This window comes from Drosophila ficusphila, unplaced genomic scaffold, assembly GCF_018152265.1.
Source record: "Drosophila ficusphila isolate 14025-0441.05 unplaced genomic scaffold, ASM1815226v1 contig_228, whole genome shotgun sequence".
NCBI lineage: Eukaryota > Metazoa > Arthropoda > Insecta > Diptera > Drosophilidae > Drosophila > Drosophila ficusphila.
The window spans coordinates 69,643-90,546 of NW_025064126.1; the positions used below are offsets into that span (position 1 = coordinate 69,643).

Consider the following 20,904-nt stretch of genomic DNA (forward strand, 5'->3'; position numbering starts at 1 on the left):
TTTGGGGAATCCAAAGAAAAAGGTAGCCAAAAAGTACTCGTCATATTATTAGTGACGCATATAAGATCATGTCAAAGTAAAAGAAACAAAGTAATGTTTGAGATTAACTATGAATCCACTTTTACGGTAGCCAAATGTCCCGTCATATTATTAGTGACGCATATAAGATCATGTCAAAGTAAAAGAAACAAAGTAATGTTTGAGATTAACTATGAATCCACTTTTACGGTAGCCAAATGTTCCGTCATATTATTAGTGACGCATATAAGATCATGTCAAAGTAAAAGAAACAAAGTAATGTTTGAGATTAACTATGAATCCACTTTTACGGTAGCCAAATGTTCCGTCATATTATTAGTGACGCATATAAGATCATGTCAAAGTAAAAGAAACAAAGTAATGTTTGAGATTAACTATGAATCCACTTTTACGGTAGCCAAATGTCCCGTCATATTATTAGTGACGCATATAAGATCATGTCAAAGTAAAAGAAACAAAGTAATGTTTGAGATTAACTATGAATCCACTTTTACCGTAGCCAAATATTCCGTCATATTATTAGTGACGCATATAAGATCATGTCAAAGTAAAAGAAACAAAGTAATGTTTGAGATTAACTATGAATCCACTTTTACGGTAGCCAAATGTTCCGTCATATTAGTGACGCATATAAGATCATGTCAAAGTAAAAGAAACAAAGTAATGTTTGAGATTAACTATGAATCCACTTTTACGGTAGCCAAATGTTCCGTCATATTATTAGTGACGCATATAAGATCATGTCAAAGTAAAAGAAACAAAGTAATGTTTGAGATTAACTATGAATCCACTTTTACGGTAGCCAAATGTTCCGTCATATTATTAGTGACGCATATAAGATCATGTCAAAGTAAAAGAAACAAAGTAATGTTTGAGATTAACTATGAATCCACTTTTACGGTAGCCAAATGTTCCGTCATATTATTAGTGACGCATATAAGATCATGTCAAAGTAAAAGAAACAAAGTAATGTTTGAGATTAACTATGAATCCACTTTTACGGTAGCCAAATGTCCCGTCATATTATTAGTGACGCATATAAGATCATGTCAAAGTAAAAGAAACAAAGTAATGTTTGAGATTAACTATGAATCCACTTTTACGGTAGCCAAATGTCCCGTCATATTATTAGTGACGCATATAAGATCATGTCAAAGTAAAAGAAACAAAGTAATGTTTGAGATTAACTATGAATCCACTTTTACCGTAGCCAAATATTCCGTCATATTATTAGTGACGCATATAAGATCATGTCAAAGTAAAAGAAACAAAGTAATGTTTGAGATTAACTATGAATCCACTTTTACGGTAGCCAAATGTCCCGTCATATTATTAGTGACGCATATAAGATCATGTCAAAGTAAAAGAAACAAAGTAATGTTTGAGATTAACTATGAATCCACTTTTACCGTAGCCAAATGTTCCGTCATATTATTAGTGACGCATATAAGATCATGTCAAAGTAAAAGAAACAAAGTAATGTTTGAGATTAACTATGAATCCACTTTTACGGTAGCCAAATGTTCCGTCATATTATTAGTGACGCATATAAGATCATGTCAAAGTAAAAGAAACAAAGTAATGTTTGAGATTAACTATGAATCCACTTTTACGGTAGCCAAATGTCCCGTCATATTATTAGTGACGCATATAAGATCATGTCAAAGTAAAAGAAACAAAGTAATGTTTGAGATTAACTATGAATCCACTTTTACCGTAGCCAAATATTCCGTCATATTATTAGTGACGCATATAAGATCATGTCAAAGTAAAAGAAACAAAGTAATGTTTGAGATTAACTATGAATCCACTTTTACGGTAGCCAAATGTCCCGTCATATTATTAGTGACGCATATAAGATCATGTCAAAGTAAAAGAAACAAAGTAATGTTTGAGATAACTATATATAAACCTCTTTACGGTAACCAAGAGTCTCGTCACATTAATAATAATAGTTAATGAATGTATAGCCATATAGATGATTGGTGACCGGTAATGAATAAAAAAAAAACCTATATTTAATATATCTATAAATAATACATATTATTTGCGGAATCGTTCATATAATATTATACTATGATATAATATTATTAAAATAGGTAATTAATTTATTATTACGATATAAGTCACCCTGACTAACAAAAGATTTTTTAAAATACACAATTGAATGGCGGGAGTAACTGTAACTTTTAAAGTGTAGTTCAATGCCTTGTTAATCAATTAGTAATGTTCATCAATAAATTAATCAAATTCCTACTGTCCCGAAGAATTGCTACTGGGATAAAATTAAATTAAACCAACGCGGCTGGTGCTCACACTAAACACTTTTTTTCCATTAAAAATCATTATAGGTAGGCAAGGCAGTTTTGCCGATCAAAGTATTCTTCAAAATATATGAAATTATGATATCCGATATATATATATATATATATATGATATCAATAATATAAATAAATTTACCATATACATATGAAAATCAGTATGAATATCAATTATATGAAGAAATATATATCATATGTATATAAAAAAGTATGAAATATACCTATAAACCTACCTATAAGTGGTTGCCGACTCAAGTATTGTTTAAAACATATGATATGCATATGATTTTGTCAATAATATTAATAAATTAACCATATACATATGAAAATCAGCATAAATATCAATTATATTAAGAAATATAACATATGTATATAAAAAAGTATGAAATATACCTATAAACTCTTAAGTAAATTGAGAAAAAGCCACAGTGTGGGCTCATCTAGTACTGAAAACACCCGATATCTAGATAGGGTGTTCAAAAACTATTATAGGTAGGCAGTGGTTGCCGACCCAAGTATTGTTCAAAACATATGATATGCATATGATTTTGTCAATAATATTAATAAATTAACCATATACATATGAAAATCAGCATAAATATCAATTATATTAAGAAATATAACATATGTATATAAAAAAGTATGAAATATACCTATAAACTCTTAAGTAAATTGAGAAAAAGCCACAGTGTGGGCTCATCTAGTACTGAAAACACCCGATATCTAGATAGGGTGTTCAAAAACTATTATAGGTAGGCAGTGGTTGCCGACCCAAGTATTGTTCAAAACATATGATATGCATATGATTTTGTCAATAATATTAATAAATTAACCATATACATATGAAAATCAACATAAATATCAATTATATTAAGAAATATATCATATGTATATAAAAAAGTATGAAATATACCTATAAACTCTTAAGTAAATTAAGAGAAAGCCACAGTGTGGGCTCATCTAGTACAGAAAACACCCGATATCTAGATAGGGTGTTCAAAAACTATTATAGGTAGGCAGTGGTTGCCGACCCAAGTATTGTTCAAAACATATGATATGCATATGATTTTGTCAATAATATTAATAAATTAACCATATACATATGAAAATCAACATAAATATCAATTATATTAAGAAATATATCATATGTATATAAAAAAGTATGAAATATACCTATAAACTCTTAAGTAAATTAAGAGAAAGCCACAGTGTGGGCTCATCTAGTACAGAAAACACCCGATATCTAGATAGGGTGTTCAAAAACTATTATAGGTAGGCAGTGGTTGCCGACCCAAGTATTGTTCAAAACATATGATATGCATATGATTTTGTCAATAATATAAATAAATTTACCATATACATATGAAAATCAGCATAAATATCAATTATATTAAGAAATATATCATATGTATATAAAAAAGTATGAAATATACCTATAAACTCTTAAGTAAATTAAGAGAAAGCCACAGTGTGGGCTCATCTAGTACAGAAAACACCCGATATCTAGATAGGGTGTTCAAAAACTATTATAGGTAGGCAGTGGTTGCCGACCCAAGTATTGTTCAAAACATATGATATGCATATGATTTTGTCAATAATATAAATAAATTTACCATATACATATGAAAATCAGCATAAATATAAATTATATGAAGAAGTAATTCATATGTATATAAAAAGTACTGAATTCAATATTCTCTTAAGTTATTATAGGAGAATAACTGTAGGGTGGGTGGCAAGCCCAATTGAAAATGCCCGATTTCAAGACATCGATGCAAAAAACTACTATAGGATGGTCAGTGGATGTCCATCTAGAATTGATATAAATCTATGTATATAATATGATTTAGTCAATGTTGACAATATATATTATAATATTATCCGTATAAATTTGTTTCTTTATTCTTTTTGAATACGAGACTTGGCTGAGCGGACTAATATTATTAAAACTCAAGATAATAACGTTGAAACGTGCGCCAAGGTTATATATGTATATATATAATAACAATTGGTTTCCAATTATTATCGTTAATTTTTGGTGGCAGGCTAATATAATGTATATTAAATTAGTACCTGCCTTAAAATCGGACGCACTATATCGTTTGCCGGTATAGTGAGTTCAAATAAAATAATAATATTTTTTAATAATATTATTATTAAATAAATACTTATTTTTCATATGCGCTCGGTTTTATATTATATATCATTCGAGAGTTATATGGAAAAATGTTAAATTTTAAATTTAACATCAAAATACAAATGATTTAATTCAATATTTATATTGATTAAACAAAAATTGCAAATGTGTGGATACATAAATAATTATGTATGTTGAAATAAAATGATATTTTAGAATAAAATATTGTACATATAATAAAATTATAGTAGCAAATATATATTAAATAAAAATTATGTTATAAAATTATACATACATACGTATATTTATATATATGATGTAATGAATAATTCTTATAACATCTAAAACTTGTTATATTAGTGGCGAAACAAGTATAAAACAAAACATAAAAGAAGGATTACGAATGCTATACAAGTTTTGGCCGTAATCAAATTCAAAAAATAGAATATTAAAATAATAGATCTATAATATTTATATTGCATTATTTCTATTCGAAAATATGAATGAAATATGTAAAGAAAAACATTATTCTGGTTGATCCTGCCAGTAGTTATATGCTTGTCTCAAAGATTAAGCCATGCATGTCTAAGTACACACGAATTAAAAGTGAAACCGCAAAAGGCTCATTATATCAGTTATGGTTCCTTAGATCGTTAACAGTTACTTGGATAACTGTGGTAATTCTAGAGCTAATACATGCAATTAAAACATGAACCTTTATGGGACATGTGCTTTTATTAGGCTAAAACCAAGCGATCGCAAGATCGTTATATTGGTTGAACTCTAGATAACATGCAGATCGTATGGTCATGTACCGACGACAGATCTTTCAAATGTCTGCCCTATCAACTTTTGATGGTAGTATCTAGGACTACCATGGTTGCAACGGGTAACGGGGAATCAGGGTTCGATTCCGGAGAGGGAGCCTGAGAAACGGCTACCACATCTAAGGAAGGCAGCAGGCGCGTAAATTACCCACTCCCAGCTCGGGGAGGTAGTGACGAAAAATAACAATACAGGACTCATATCCGAGGCCCTGTAATTGGAATGAGTACACTTTAAATCCTTTAACAAGGACCAATTGGAGGGCAAGTCTGGTGCCAGCAGCCGCGGTAATTCCAGCTCCAATAGCGTATATTAAAGTTGTTGCGGTTAAAACGTTCGTAGTTGAACTTGTGCTTCATACGGGTAGTACAACTTACATTTGTGGTTAGTACTATACCTTTATGTATGTAAGCGTATTACCGGTGGAGTTCTTATATGTGATTAAGTACTTGTATTTTTTCATATGTTCCTCCTATTTAAAAACCTGCATTAGTGCTCTTAAACGAGTGTTATTGTGGGCCGGTACAATTACTTTGAACAAATTAGAGTGCTTAAAGCAGGCTTCAAATGCCTGAATATTCTGTGCATGGGATAATGAAATAAGACCTCTGTTCTGCTTTCATTGGTTTTCAGATCAAGAGGTAATGATTAATAGAAGCAGTTTGGGGGCATTAGTATTACGACGCGAGAGGTGAAATTCTTGGACCGTCGTAAGACTAACTTAAGCGAAAGCATTTGCCAAAGATGTTTTCATTAATCAAGAACGAAAGTTAGAGGTTCGAAGGCGATCAGATACCGCCCTAGTTCTAACCATAAACGATGCCAGCTAGCAATTGGGTGTAGCTACTTTTATGGCTCTCTCAGTCGCTTCCCGGGAAACCAAAGCTTTTGGGCTCCGGGGGAAGTATGGTTGCAAAGCTGAAACTTAAAGGAATTGACGGAAGGGCACCACCAGGAGTGGAGCCTGCGGCTTAATTTGACTCAACACGGGAAAACTTACCAGGTCCGAACATAAGTGTGTAAGACAGATTGATAGCTCTTTCTCGAATCTATGGGTGGTGGTGCATGGCCGTTCTTAGTTCGTGGAGTGATTTGTCTGGTTAATTCCGATAACGAACGAGACTCAAATATATTAAATAGATATCTTCAGGATTATGGTGTTGAAGCTTATATAGCCTTCATTCATGGTGGGCAGTAAAATGTTTATTGTGTTTGAATGTGTTTATGTAAGTGGAGCCGTACCTGTTGGTTTGTCCCATTATAAGGACACTAGCTTCTTAAATGGACAAATTGCGTCTAGCAATAATGAGATTGAGCAATAACAGGTCTGTGATGCCCTTAGATGTCCTGGGCTGCACGCGCGCTACAATGAAAGTATCAACGTGTATTTCCTAGACCGAGAGGTCCGGGTAAACCGCTGAACCACTTTCATGCTTGGGATTGTGAACTGAAACTGTTCACATGAACTTGGAATTCCCAGTAAGTGTGAGTCATTAACTCGCATTGATTACGTCCCTGCCCTTTGTACACACCGCCCGTCGCTACTACCGATTGAATTATTTAGTGAGGTCTCCGGACGTGATCACTGTGACGCCTTGCGTGTTACGGTTGTTTCGCAAAAGTTGACCGAACTTGATTATTTAGAGGAAGTAAAAGTCGTAACAAGGTTTCCGTAGGTGAACCTGCGGAAGGATCATTATTGTATATAATATCTTTACCGTAAACAACAATAACTTGTTTTAATTATAAAATATATTTTTATAATATAACAAGATAAAATTGCCAAACAATTATATATTTATAAAAAAAGAAGTTCAATGAAAATTTGGATTAAATTTTTTTATAAATAAAATCAAGCAAACAAGAATAATAATCAAGCAAATTAAATTGTATTATAATATATTCACAAATTTATGTTTATATATTATAATATGAAACTTGCGTGTATATGGACCATAATATACACGCGTTGCGAATATGTATTGTTCATCATAGTTATGGGCATACATTGGCTAATGCAACAACCTAAAATGTTGAATGTTGTACCTGGTTTACTTCAGGTTAATGTTTTATATAAAAAACGCAATATTATATCACATTAAAATTATATGAAATTGTAAATTATCCAAGTAATAAATGGTATAATATTGTTTATATAAAACTAAGACATTTCGCAGCATTTCGTTTTAGGTATAAAAAAAAAGATTTATTGAAGGAATTGATATATGCCAGTAAAATGGTGTATTTTTAATTTCTTTCAATAAATTCATATTTGACAAATTGAAATAATAAATATAAAAACTCTAAGCGGTGGATCACTCGGCTCATGGGTCGATGAAGAACGCAGCAAACTGTGCGTCATCGTGTGAACTGCAGGACACATGAACATCGACATTTTGAACGCATATCGCAGTCCATGCTGTTATGGTACTTTAATTAATTTTTTAGTGCTGCTTGGACTACATATGGTTGAGGGTTGTAAGACTATGCTAATTAAGTTGTTTAGAAATTTGGTAATCAAATTTCTAAGCATATGGTATATTATTGGATAAAAATTTTAATTAAATATAATTATTATTTTTATTCATAATATTAAAATATCTATGGAAAACATTATCTCACATTATAAATAATTTGATTGTGAAAAACGAAGAAAAATATTTTCATTTTCAATCATATAATACTGAGGAATGTCTAGCATAAAAAATGTTTGAAATATTTTTCATCTAGAATTGTCTCTTATTAATGATTTAGTAAAATTGAAATCTTTTGTAAATGTTATTGTTCTTCGTTAAATTCGTTTAAAACTCATAACTAAATTAAAACTAATTAACGAAAAAAATTTTTATACGAATTCATTAAATGTTTCTCCATTATATAAATGTAAAGAATATATTGAAAAAAAAAATGTTATATACAACCTCAACTCATATGGGACTACCCCCTGAATTTAAGCATATTAATTAGGGGAGGAAAAGAAACTAACTAGGATTTTCTTAGTAGCGGCGAGCGAAAAGAAATCAGTTCAGCACTAAGTCACTTTGTCTATATGGCAAATGTGAGATGCAGTGTATGGAGCGTCAATATTCTAGTATGAGAAATTAACGATTTAAGTCCTTCTTAAATGAGGCCATTTACCCATAGAGGGTGCCAGGCCCGTATAACGTTAATGATTACTAGATGATGTTTCCAAAGAGTCGTGTTGCTTGATAGTGCAGCACTAAGTGGGTGGTAAACTCCATCTAAAACTAAATATAACCATGAGACCGATAGTAAACAAGTACCGTGAGGGAAAGTTGAAAAGAACTCTGAATAGAGAGTTAAATAGTACGTGAAACTGCTTAGAGGTTAAGCCCGATGAACCTGAATATCCATTATGGAAAATTCATCATTAAAATTGTAATATTTAAACAATATTATGATAATAGTGTGCATTTTTTCCATATAAGGACATTGTAATCTATTAGCATACAAAATTTATCATAAAATATGGCTTATAGTTTATTTAAATTAAAATGCTTGCGTTTTAACACAAAATAAATGTCATTAATTTGATAAAGTGCTGATAGATTTATATGATTACAGTGCGTTAATTTTTCGGAATTATATAATGGCATAATTATCAATGATTTTTGTGTTTATTATATGCACTTGTATGATTAACAATGCGAAAGATTCAGGATACCTTCGGGACCCGTCTTGAAACACGGACCAAGGAGTCTAACATATGTGCAAGTTATTGGGATATAAACCTAATAGCGTAATTAACTTGACTAATAATGGGATTAGTTTTTTAACTATTTATAGTTAATTAACACAATCCCGGGGCGTTCTATATAGTTATGTATAATGATATTTATATTATTTATGCCTCTAACTGGAACGTACCTTGAGCATATATGCTGTGACCCGAAAGATGGTGAACTATACTTGATCAGGTTGAAGTCAGGGGAAACCCTGATGGAAGACCGAAACAGTTCTGACGTGCAAATCGATTGTCAGAATTGAGTATAGGGGCGAAAGACCAATCGAACCATCTAGTAGCTGGTTCCTTCCGAAGTTTCCCTCAGGATAGCTGGTGCATTTTAATATTATATAAAATAATCTTATCTGGTAAAGCGAATGATTAGAGGCCTTAGGGTCGAAACGATCTTAACCTATTCTCAAACTTTAAATGGGTAAGAACCTTAACTTTCTTGATATGAAGTTTAAGGTTATGATATAATGTGCCCAGTGGGCCACTTTTGGTAAGCAGAACTGGCGCTGTGGGATGAACCAAACGTAATGTTACGGTGCCCAAATTAACAACTCATGCAGATACCATGAAAGGCGTTGGTTGCTTAAAACAGCAGGACGGTGATCATGGAAGTCGAAATCCGCTAAGGAGTGTGTAACAACTCACCTGCCGAAGCAACTAGCCCTTAAAATGGATGGCGCTTAAGTTGTATACCTATACATTACCGCTAAAGTAGATGATTTATATTACTTGTAATATAAATTTTGAAACTTTAGTGAGTAGGAAGGTACAATGGTATGCGTAGAAGTGTTTGGCGTAAGCCTGCATGGAGCTGCCATTGGTACAGATCTTGGTGGTAGTAGCAAATAATCGAATGAGACCTTGGAGGACTGAAGTGGAGAAGGGTTTCGTGTGAACAGTGGTTGATCACGAGTTAGTCGGTCCTAAGTTCAAGGCGAAAGCCGAAAATTTTCAAGTAAAAAACTAATGACTAAATAAATATATATACAAGCCAAAAATAATATACTTGAATAATTTTGAACGAAAGGGAATACGGTTCCAATTCCGTAACCTGTTGAGTATCCGTTTGTTATTAAATATGGGCCTCGTGCTCATCCTGGCAACAGGAACGACCATAAAGAAGCCGTCGAGAGATATCGGAAGAGTTTTCTTTTCTGTTTTATAGCCGTACTACCATGGAAGTCTTTCGCAGAGAGATATGGTAGATGGGCTAGAAGAGCATGACATATACTGTTGTGTCGATATTTTCTCCTCGGACCTTGAAAATTTATGGTGGGGACACGCAAACTTCTCAACAGGCCGTACCAATATCCGCAGCTGGTCTCCAAGGTGAAGAGTCTCTAGTCGATAGAATAATGTAGGTAAGGGAAGTCGGCAAATTAGATCCGTAACTTCGGGATAAGGATTGGCTCTGAAGATTGAGATAGTCGGGCTTGATTGGGAAACAATAACATGGTTTATGTGCTCGTTCTGGGTAAATAGAGTGTCTATCATTTATGGTGGTTACTTGTTCCCCGGATAGTTTAGTTACGTAGCCAATTGTGGAACTTTCTTGCTAAAATTTTTAAGAATACTAATTGGCTCAAACCGATTAGTTCTTATTAATTATAACGATTATCAATTAACAATCAATTCAGAACTGGCACGGACTTGGGGAATCCGACTGTCTAATTAAAACAAAGCATTGTGATGGCCCTAGCGGGTGTTGACACAATGTGATTTCTGCCCAGTGCTCTGAATGTCAAAGTGAAGAAATTCAAGTAAGCGCGGGTCAACGGCGGGAGTAACTATGACTCTCTTAAGGTAGCCAAATGCCTCGTCATCTAATTAGTGACGCGCATGAATGGATTAACGACGGACGTGTGTTTTCGACGTGCTCCATTAACTTGTGAATAACTTTTGATTCCGTGCGAATTAATTGCTAATTTTTAGCTTAAAATTCGCGGATTCGCCTAGCGATTAAAATCGTGTAATTTTCCGGTCGGAAAAGTGCGGTTTTCCTCGCGAAAACATCGTGTGAAAGTTTGCAAACAACAGCACGTGTTGGAAATTTTCCGCTGCAGCTTGTGTGTGTGGGTGAGTAGAGCACAGCTTATTCTCCCCTACTCCCAATGGAGGGCGCGCTCTCTGAGAGCGAGCTGTCGGCGAGCAGTCGGGCCAGCAGTCGGCCCAGTAGTGCTGCGAGTACGGCGAGGCGTCGGCGCGGAAAGAGAGGGAAGGCGACGACGAGCGCGGTGCCGAAACCGACGCAGCCGAAGCTGTTGGCGCTTGACGTCAACGAGCCTCTGCCGGCGCCGGTAGGTGTGTTGGAGGAGAGCCCATTCTCCTCTCTCGAGGTGGCGTTGGCCTCAGCCTCTGCCGCTGCCGCTGGCGTCGCTGCCCTTTCCGCTGCTTCCCCCGCTGCCGCCTCCGCTGCTGCTCCCGCTGCTTCCCCTGCTGCTGCTCCCGCTGCTTCCCCTGCTGCTGCCCCCGCTGCTGCCCCTGCCGCTGCCCCCGCTGCTGCCCCCGCTGTCGCCAGGGATTCTGGTGGAGCCGCAGCTGCCCCCCTGTCCCCGTCTCCCCTCCCGTCGTCGCGTCCGTCCATGGTACGGTGGCCGAGCTGGCCAAGATCAAGGACGGATTCTTGGAAGAGGTTGTTGCGTCGAATTTATCGACCAAGCAGGCCTGCGCCATGATGCGGTGCCTGAACAGGTATGAGGGCCTGGTGCTTGCGCTCTCGGCGCGGAATGCAGCCTTGGAGGCTCTCCGCGACCAGCAGCGAATGCCGCCGCCGCCGCCCCCGAAGTCCGTCATGGCGCAGGCTGTGGTCCCCATGCCACCTGCTGGGTATGCAGCCGCATATCCCAGCCTGCCAGCGCCTCAAGCTGCTCCGGTGCCTGCCCCGCGGAAGCCACGCGAGACGTGGTCCGCCGTTGTGGTGAGCAAGGACCCGACAGTGAGCGGAAAAGAGGTTGCAGAAAAGGTGCGCAGGGAGATCGCCCCTTCGCTTGGCGTACGTCTGCATGAGGTGAGAGGGCTTGCGCGTGGCGGTGCCATCATCCGCACCCCCTCATCAGGCGAAATTCGCAAGGTTGTCGCAAACAAGAAGTTTGCAGAAGTTGGCCTGGAGATCAAGCAGAGCCCGGCGCAGCGACCCAAGGTGGTCGTTAGCAACGTCGACACTGCGACGAAGCCAGCTGACTTTATGAAGGACCTCTACAGGAACAACTTCGCGGAAGTAATGGATGTGGCCTCCTTTGAAAAGGCGGTACATCTCGAGAAGCCATGGTCTGCGGCTGACGGCGCCACAGTCAATGTGACGCTCGATGTCAACGCCGTGGCCCTTGAGGTGCTGGATGGTGCAAAGGCGTACATCGGCTGGTTCGCGTATAACTGCCGAGCCTTGGTGCGCACGTACGCCTGCCACAGGTGCGTCGGATTCGACCACAAGGTCGCCCAGTGCCGGTACAAGGAGAACGTGTGCCGCCAGTGCGGACAGAACGGCCACAGTGCGCGGAGTTGCACGAACCCGGTGGACTGCCGGAACTGCCGCTTCAAGGGGTATGCCTCGGGACACAATATGTTGTCCCCAAGCTGCCCAGTGTATGCGGCTGTGCTGGCGAGGGTGAATGCTAGACACTAATGTTTAGCATCATCCAGGCAAACTGTGGCCGAGGCCGAGCTGCGACGGTCGAGCTCGGAGTCCGATTGAGGGAATCAGGATTTCTGTTCGCACTTTTGCAGGAGCCATATCCAGACGTCGGGAGGATGGATGTGCTGCCTGAAGGAATGAGGATCTTCGCCGATCGGCGAGGGAAGGCAGCCATCCTAGTGGATCACCAGGATGTCATCTGTATGCCAGTGGAGCCCCTCACCACCGACCACGGCGTATGCGTGAGCGTTAAAGGGAGTTTTGGCTCAATCTTCCTTTGCTCCGTATATTGCCAATTCGACGCCGACCTAGACCCGTATCTCAGATACATGGATGCGGTCCTGCTGCAGGCCAGCAGAACGCCGTGCATCATGGGACTTGATGCGAATGCAGTATCCCCCATGTGGTTTAGCAAACTCTCTCGGCAGACCGAGGGGCAAGCTAACCGCACCCGGGGTGAACTGCTGTCTGAGTGGATGCTGGAGAAAGGAGTCGTCGCTCTTAACCAGCACAGTGAGGTGTTCACGTTCGATAGCGGCAGAGCCCGCAGTGATATCGACGTGACGATCGCCAACGAAGCAGCATCTATGTGGGCCACATATGAGTGGAGAGTGGGCGAGTGGGAGTTAAGTGATCACAACAGGATTACTGTTGTTGCCACACCAACTACCACGCGCGCAGTTGAGAGCATAGCTCCTGTGCCGTCCTGGAACTTCTCCACTGCTCGCTGGCGATTGTTCGAAGAGGAATTGGTGAGCCGGGCAGCCGGACTTTCGGAAGACTTCTCTGAATCGCCGTTGGACCAGCAAGTTTCTGCCCTGCGGCAAGTGGTGCACGAGGCGTGCGACCTTGCGCTGGGTAGGAAGACGCCGAGATCGCCTAGGAGGAGAGCACGTTGGTGGACCGCCGACCTCAGCTCTGCGCGCCGCGAAGTCAGAAGACTTCGGCGCAGGCTCCAGGACGCCCGCCGACGGGGCGACGTCGAAAGGACTGAGCTGCTTGTGGTCGAACTGAGGATCGCCTCAGCCGGCTACAAGAAGCTCATTCTGAAGGCGAAGGAGGACAGCTGGAGAAACTTCGTGGGAGAGAACGCAGACGATCCATGGGGGCGCGTCTACAAGATTTGCCGCGGTCGTAACAAACGCTCGGAGATTGGGTGTCTTCGCGTAAACGGCGAGCTGGTCACCGATTGGGGTGACTGTGCGCGAGTGCTCCTCCGTAACTTTTTCCCAGTTGCGGAGTCAGATGCACCGATTGCCTACGCGGAGACAGTCCCACCGGCGCTCGATGAATTCGAGGTTGACGCTTGTGTCGCCAGGTTGAAGAGCAGACGCTCGCCTGGCATGGACGGCATCAACGGCACGATCTGCAAGGCGGTCTGGCGCGCCATACCTCAATACCTCACGAGGCTATTTTCCCGGTGTATCCGGTCGGGGTACTTTCCCAGCGAGTGGAAGTGTCCACGCGTAGTGGCGCTACTCAAGGGACCCGACAAGGACAAGTGCGAGCCATCCTCGTACAGGGGAATCTGTCTGCTGCCCGTTTTCGGCAAGGTGCTTGAGGGAATCATGGTGAATCGCGTTAGAGAAGTTCTTCCGGAAGGCTGCAGATGGCAGTTTGGATTTCGCCGAGGACGATGTGTGGAGGAAGGTTGGAGACACGTAAAGAGCAGTGTCGCCGCCAGCACGGCGCGATACGTGCTTGGACTTTTCGTGGACTTCAAAGGAGCTTTCGACAACGTCGAATGGTGCGCTGCACTGCGCCGATTGGCCGAGTTGGGATGCCGGGAAATGAGCTTGTGGCGAAGCTTCTTCTCCGGCCGAAGAGCAGTGATCCGAAGCAGTGTTGGTACCGTGGACGTACCAGTCACTAGAGGTTGCCCGCAGGGGTCAATCAGTGGCCCATTTATTTGGGATCTACTGATGGATGTACTGCTACAGCGCCTTGAGCCGTACTGCGCACTCAGCGCGTACGCGGATGACCTGCTTCTTCTCATCGAGGGAAACTCCCGACTCGCGCTTGAAGAAAAAGGAGCGCAACTAATGTCCATTGTTGAAACGTGGGGAGCAGAAATTGGTGTAACCGTTTCCACCAGCAAGACGGTGGTTATGCTGCTGAAGGGCAACATGGCGCGTACGCCATTGGTAAGATTTGCGGGAGCAAGCTTGCCGTATGTCCGCAGCTGCCGGTACCTTGGCATCAAAGTCAGTGAGCGCATGAGCTTCATGGTGCACATCACCTCGCTCAGAATGCGGATCACGGGAGTTGTTGGAGCATTGGCGCGTGTGCTTCGAGCCGACTGGGGCCTCAGTCCTCGAGCCAAGCGGACCATATATGCCGGACTCTTAGCACCCTGTGTGCTCTTTGGTGCCTCGGTATGGTATGTCAGTACGACGAGGCAAATAGTGGCCAGGAGGCGACTTATTGCCTGCCAAAGGCTGATCCTACTAGGAAGTCTTCCGGTATGCCGAACAGTGTCTTCCCTGGCACTGCAGGTTCTTGCTGGAGCTCCCCCGCTTGACTTAGCAGCAATGAAAATTGCTGTTAAGTTCAAGCTGAAGCGTGGATACCCGTTGGAGGAATACGACTGGCTCTACGGCGAAGACCTTTCAGGTCTAAGCTGGAAGCAGAGAATGGAGCGGATTGACGAGTGTCTATTGCGTGATTGGCAGGACAGATGGGATGATGTGGACTCCCCAGGACGGGTGACCCACAATTTCATCCCCAATGTCAGCCTCGTCCATCGAAATCCCAATTTTGGGTTTTCGATGCGCATGGGATTCCTGCTTACAGGGCACGGGTCGTTGAACGCATTTCTGCATAGCAGAGCTCTTAGCGATACCGCCGCATGCTCATGTGGCGATCCTAACGAGGATTGGGAGCACATCCTTTGTGCTTGCCCCCACTATGCAGATTTGCGCGACCTCAATGGACTTGGTGTGCAGCGCGTTGGCGAAACCTGGACATTTGGACGGATTCTGGAGGACGAGGACAGGACTCGGAGGCTGAAGGAGTTTGCTGAGGAAGTTTTCACCAGGAGAGGGAGGAACTCATAGTTCCTTTTTGCTCACGCCGTGTGGTTAGCGGAGAAGAATACTGCCACAGCCCACCATTGCTTGTCGTAGGAGGCGACTAATATGGCATGGGCACTCTATCCGGGCTTGTCGGAGCCAAAAGGGAGGGTCCACCGAACCCTGCATTTCGGTACCACGGGTTGAGCAGTGCCTTCCAAGGCTGCTCATTGAGGTCGGCCCCCTTGTGGGAGTATCGTGGTGGCTGTGGTTGATACCTATATCGCGGGTAGAACTTTCAAGTTCGACGAAGAGTTGCGTATATACGACTCGGGTGCTGTGACCCTAAGATCAGAAGAGATTTTAGATAGATCTCGCTCCTCAGCAAGGGGGAGTGTTTGCCCGACAAGCACACACTCGAATTGCTACCGGGATAGTTGCTACGTACATAGCTGTAGCTTCTATTTTGGGGCGTTGGTCTGGCGCTTAATCTAGACACATGCACTATATACATGGGTATATAAGAGTGTCGTGGCTGTACTCCCTTCAATGTGGAACACGCCACGTTAAATAAAACTCGGAGGGATCCGATCCACACCACCTGTCCCTATCTACTATCTAGCGAAACCACAGCCAAGGGAACGGGCTTGGAATAATTAGCGGGGAAAGAAGACCCTTTTGAGCTTGACTCTAATCTGGCAGTGTAAGGAGACATAAGAGGTGTAGAATAAGTGGGAGATATTAGGCTTCGGTTTGATATCGCCAATGAAATACCACTACTCTTATTGTTTCCTTACTTACTTGATTAAATGGAACGTGTATCATTTCCTAGCCATTATACGGATATATTTATTATATCTTATGGTATTGGGTTTTGATGCAAGCTTCTTGATCAAAGTATCACGAGTTTGTTATATAATCGCAAACAAATTCTTTAATAAAACGATGCATTTATGTATTTTTGATTTGAAAATTTGGTATAACTCCAATTACTCAGGTATGATCCAATTCAAGGACATTGCCAGGTAGGGAGTTTGACTGGGGCGGTACATCTCTCAAATAATAACGGAGGTGTCCCAAGGCCAGCTCAGTGCGGACAGAAACCACACATAGAGCAAAAGGGCAAATGCTGACTTGATCTCGGTGTTCAGTACACACAGGGACAGCAAAAGCTCGGCCTATCGATCCTTTTGGTTTAAAGAGTTTTTAACAAGAGGTGTCAGAAAAGTTACCATAGGGATAACTGGCTTGTGGCGGCCAAGCGTTCATAGCGACGTCGCTTTTTGATCCTTCGATGTCGGCTCTTCCTATCATTGTGAAGCAAAATTCACCAAGCGTTGGATTGTTCACCCATGCAAGGGAACGTGAGCTGGGTTTAGACCGTCGTGAGACAGGTTAGTTTTACCCTACTAATGACAAAACGTTGTTGCGACAGCATTCCTGCGTAGTACGAGAGGAACCGCAGGTACGGACCAATGGCACAATACTTGTTCGAGCGAACAGTGGTATGACGCTACGTCCGTTGGATTATGCCTGAACGCCTCTAAGGTCGTATCCGTGCTGGACTGCAATGATAAATAAGGGGCAATTTGCATTGTATGGCTTCTAAACCATTTAAAGTTTATAATTCATTTTATAAACGACAATGGATGTGATGCCAATGTAATTTGTAACATAGTAAATTGGGAGGATCTTCGATCACCTGATGCCGCGCTAGTTACATATAAAAACATTATTTAATACAATGACAAAGCCTAGAATCAATTGTAAACGACTTTTGTAACAGGCAAGGTGTTGTAAGTGGTTGAGCAGCTGCCATACTGCGATCCACTGAAGCTTATCCTTTGCTTGATGATTCGATATTTAATAAAATAACGAAATGGAAAGAATATTATAATTATTAAATTTATTTTGATAATTATAATTTTGGATTTTTGGGGAATCCAAAGAAAAAGGTAGCCAAAAAGTACTCGTCATATTATTAGTGACGCATATAAGATCATGTCAAAGTAAAAGAAACAAAGTAATGTTTGAGATTAACTATGAATCCACTTTTACGGTAGCCAAATATTCCGTCATATTATTAGTGACGCATATAAGATCATGTCAAAGTAAAAGAAACAAAGTAATGTTTGAGATTAACTATGAATCCACTTTTACGGTAGCCAAATGTCCCGTCATATTATTAGTGACGCATATAAGATCATGTCAAAGTAAAAGAAACAAAGTAATGTTTGAGATTAACTATGAATCCACTTTTACCGTAGCCAAATATTCCGTCATATTATTAGTGACGCATATAAGATCATGTCAAAGTAAAAGAAACAAAGTAATGTTTGAGATTAACTATGAATCCACTTTTACGGTAGCCAAATGTTCCGTCATATTAGTGACGCATATAAGATCATGTCAAAGTAAAAGAAACAAAGTAATGTTTGAGATTAACTATGAATCCACTTTTACGGTAGCCAAATGTTCCGTCATATTATTAGTGACGCATATAAGATCATGTCAAAGTAAAAGAAACAAAGTAATGTTTGAGATTAACTATGAATCCACTTTTACGGTAGCCAAATGTTCCGTCATATTATTAGTGACGCATATAAGATCATGTCAAAGTAAAAGAAACAAAGTAATGTTTGAGATTAACTATGAATCCACTTTTACGGTAGCCAAATGTTCCGTCATATTATTAGTGACGCATATAAGATCATGTCAAAGTAAAAGAAACAAAGTAATGTTTGAGATTAACTATGAATCCACTTTTACGGTAGCCAAATGTCCCGTCATATTATTAGTGACGCATATAAGATCATGTCAAAGTAAAAGAAACAAAGTAATGTTTGAGATTAACTATGAATCCACTTTTACGGTAGCCAAATGTCCCGTCATATTATTAGTGACGCATATAAGATCATGTCAAAGTAAAAGAAACAAAGTAATGTTTGAGATTAACTATGAATCCACTTTTACCGTAGCCAAATATTCCGTCATATTATTAGTGACGCATATAAGATCATGTCAAAGTAAAAGAAACAAAGTAATGTTTGAGATTAACTATGAATCCACTTTTACGGTAGCCAAATGTCCCGTCATATTATTAGTGACGCATATAAGATCATGTCAAAGTAAAAGAAACAAAGTAATGTTTGAGATTAACTATGAATCCACTTTTACCGTAGCCAAATGTTCCGTCATATTATTAGTGACGCATATAAGATCATGTCAAAGTAAAAGAAACAAAGTAATGTTTGAGATTAACTATGAATCCACTTTTACGGTAGCCAAATGTTCCGTCATATTATTAGTGACGCATATAAGATCATGTCAAAGTAAAAGAAACAAAGTAATGTTTGAGATTAACTATGAATCCACTTTTACGGTAGCCAAATGTCCCGTCATATTATTAGTGACGCATATAAGATCATGTCAAAGTAAAAGAAACAAAGTAATGTTTGAGATTAACTATGAATCCACTTTTACCGTAGCCAAATATTCCGTCATATTATTAGTGACGCATATAAGATCATGTCAAAGTAAAAGAAACAAAGTAATGTTTGAGATTAACTATGAATCCACTTTTACGGTAGCCAAATGTCCCGTCATATTATTAGTGACGCATATAAGATCATGTCAAAGTAAAAGAAACAAAGTAATGTTTGAGATAACTATATATAAACCTCTTTACGGTAACCAAGAGTCTCGTCACATTAATAATAATAGTTAATGAATGTATAGCCATATAGATGATTGGTGACCGGTAATGAATAAAAAAAAAACCTATATTTAATATATCTATAAATAATACATATTATTTGCGGAATCGTTCATATAATATTATACTATGATATAATATTATTAAAATAGGTAATTAATTTATTATTACGATATAAGTCACCCTGACTAACAAAAGATTTTTTAAAATACACAATTGAATGGCGGGAGTAACTGTAACTTTTAAAGTGTAGTTCAATGCCTTGTTAATCAATTAGTAATGTTCATCAATAAATTAATCAAATTCCTACTGTCCCGAAGAATTGCTACTGGGATAAAATTAAATTAAACCAACGCGGCTGGTGCTCACACTAAACACTTTTTTTCCATTAAAAATCATTATAGGTAGGCAAGGCAGTTTTGCCGATCAAAGTATTCTTCAAAATATATGAAATTATGATATCCGATATATATATATATATATATATGATATCAATAATATAAATAAATTTACCATATACATATGAAAATCAGTATGAATATCAATTATATGAAGAAATATATATCATATGTATATAAAAAAGTATGAAATATACCTATAAACCTACCTATAAGTGGTTGCCGACTCAAGTATTGTTTAAAACATATGATATGCATATGATTTTGTCAATAATATTAATAAATTAATCATATACATATGAAAATCAGCATAAATATCAATTATATTAAGAAATATATCATATGTATATAAAAAAGTATGAAATATACCTATAAACTCTTAAGTAAATTGAGAAAAAGCCACAGTGTGGGCTCATCTAGTACTGAAAACACCCGATATCTAGATAGGGTGTTCAAAAACTATTATAGGTAGGCAGTGGTTGCCGACCCAAGTATTGTTCAAAACATATGATATGCATATGATTTTGTCAATAATATTAATAAATTAACCATATACATATGAAAATCAGCATAAATATCAATTATATTAAGAAATATAACATATGTATATAAAAAAGTATGAAATATACCTATAAACTCTTAAGTAAATTGAGAAAAAGCCACAGTGTGGGCTCATCTAGTACTGAAAACACCCGATATCTAGATAGGGTGTTCAAAAACTATTATAGGTAGGCAGTGGTTGCCGACCCAAGTATTGTTCAAAACATATGATATGCATATGATTTTGTCAATAATATTAATAAATTAACCATATACATATGAAAATCAACATAAATATCAATTATATTAAGAAATATATCATATGTATATAAAAAAGTATGAAATATACCTATAAACTCTTAAGTAAATTAAGAGAAAGCCACAGTGTGGGCTCATCTAGTACAGAAAACACCCGATATCTAGATAGGGTGTTCAAAAACTATTATAGGTAGGCAGTGGTTGCCGACCCAAGTATTGTTCAAAACATATGATATGCATATGATTTTGTCAATAATATTAATAAATTAACC

At 38.9% G+C, this 20,904-nt stretch overlaps 2 non-coding genes and 1 pseudogene across 2 annotated transcripts; all 3 read left to right on the forward strand.

Annotated features, from left to right (window-relative positions):
• The first annotated feature begins 5,024 nt into the window (after positions 1–5,024).
• Positions 5,025–7,021, forward strand: LOC122319831. The gene has a single exon (XR_006245354.1). It is a non-coding gene; the product is annotated as a small subunit ribosomal RNA (ribosomal RNA).
• A 600-nt stretch (positions 7,022–7,621) lies between these two features.
• LOC122319829 lies at positions 7,622–7,801 on the forward strand. The gene has a single exon (XR_006245352.1). It is a non-coding gene; the product is annotated as a 5.8S ribosomal RNA (ribosomal RNA).
• A 438-nt stretch (positions 7,802–8,239) lies between these two features.
• LOC122319841 lies at positions 8,240–17,581 on the forward strand (annotated as a pseudogene).
• The last annotated feature ends 3,323 nt before the right edge of the window (positions 17,582–20,904 follow it).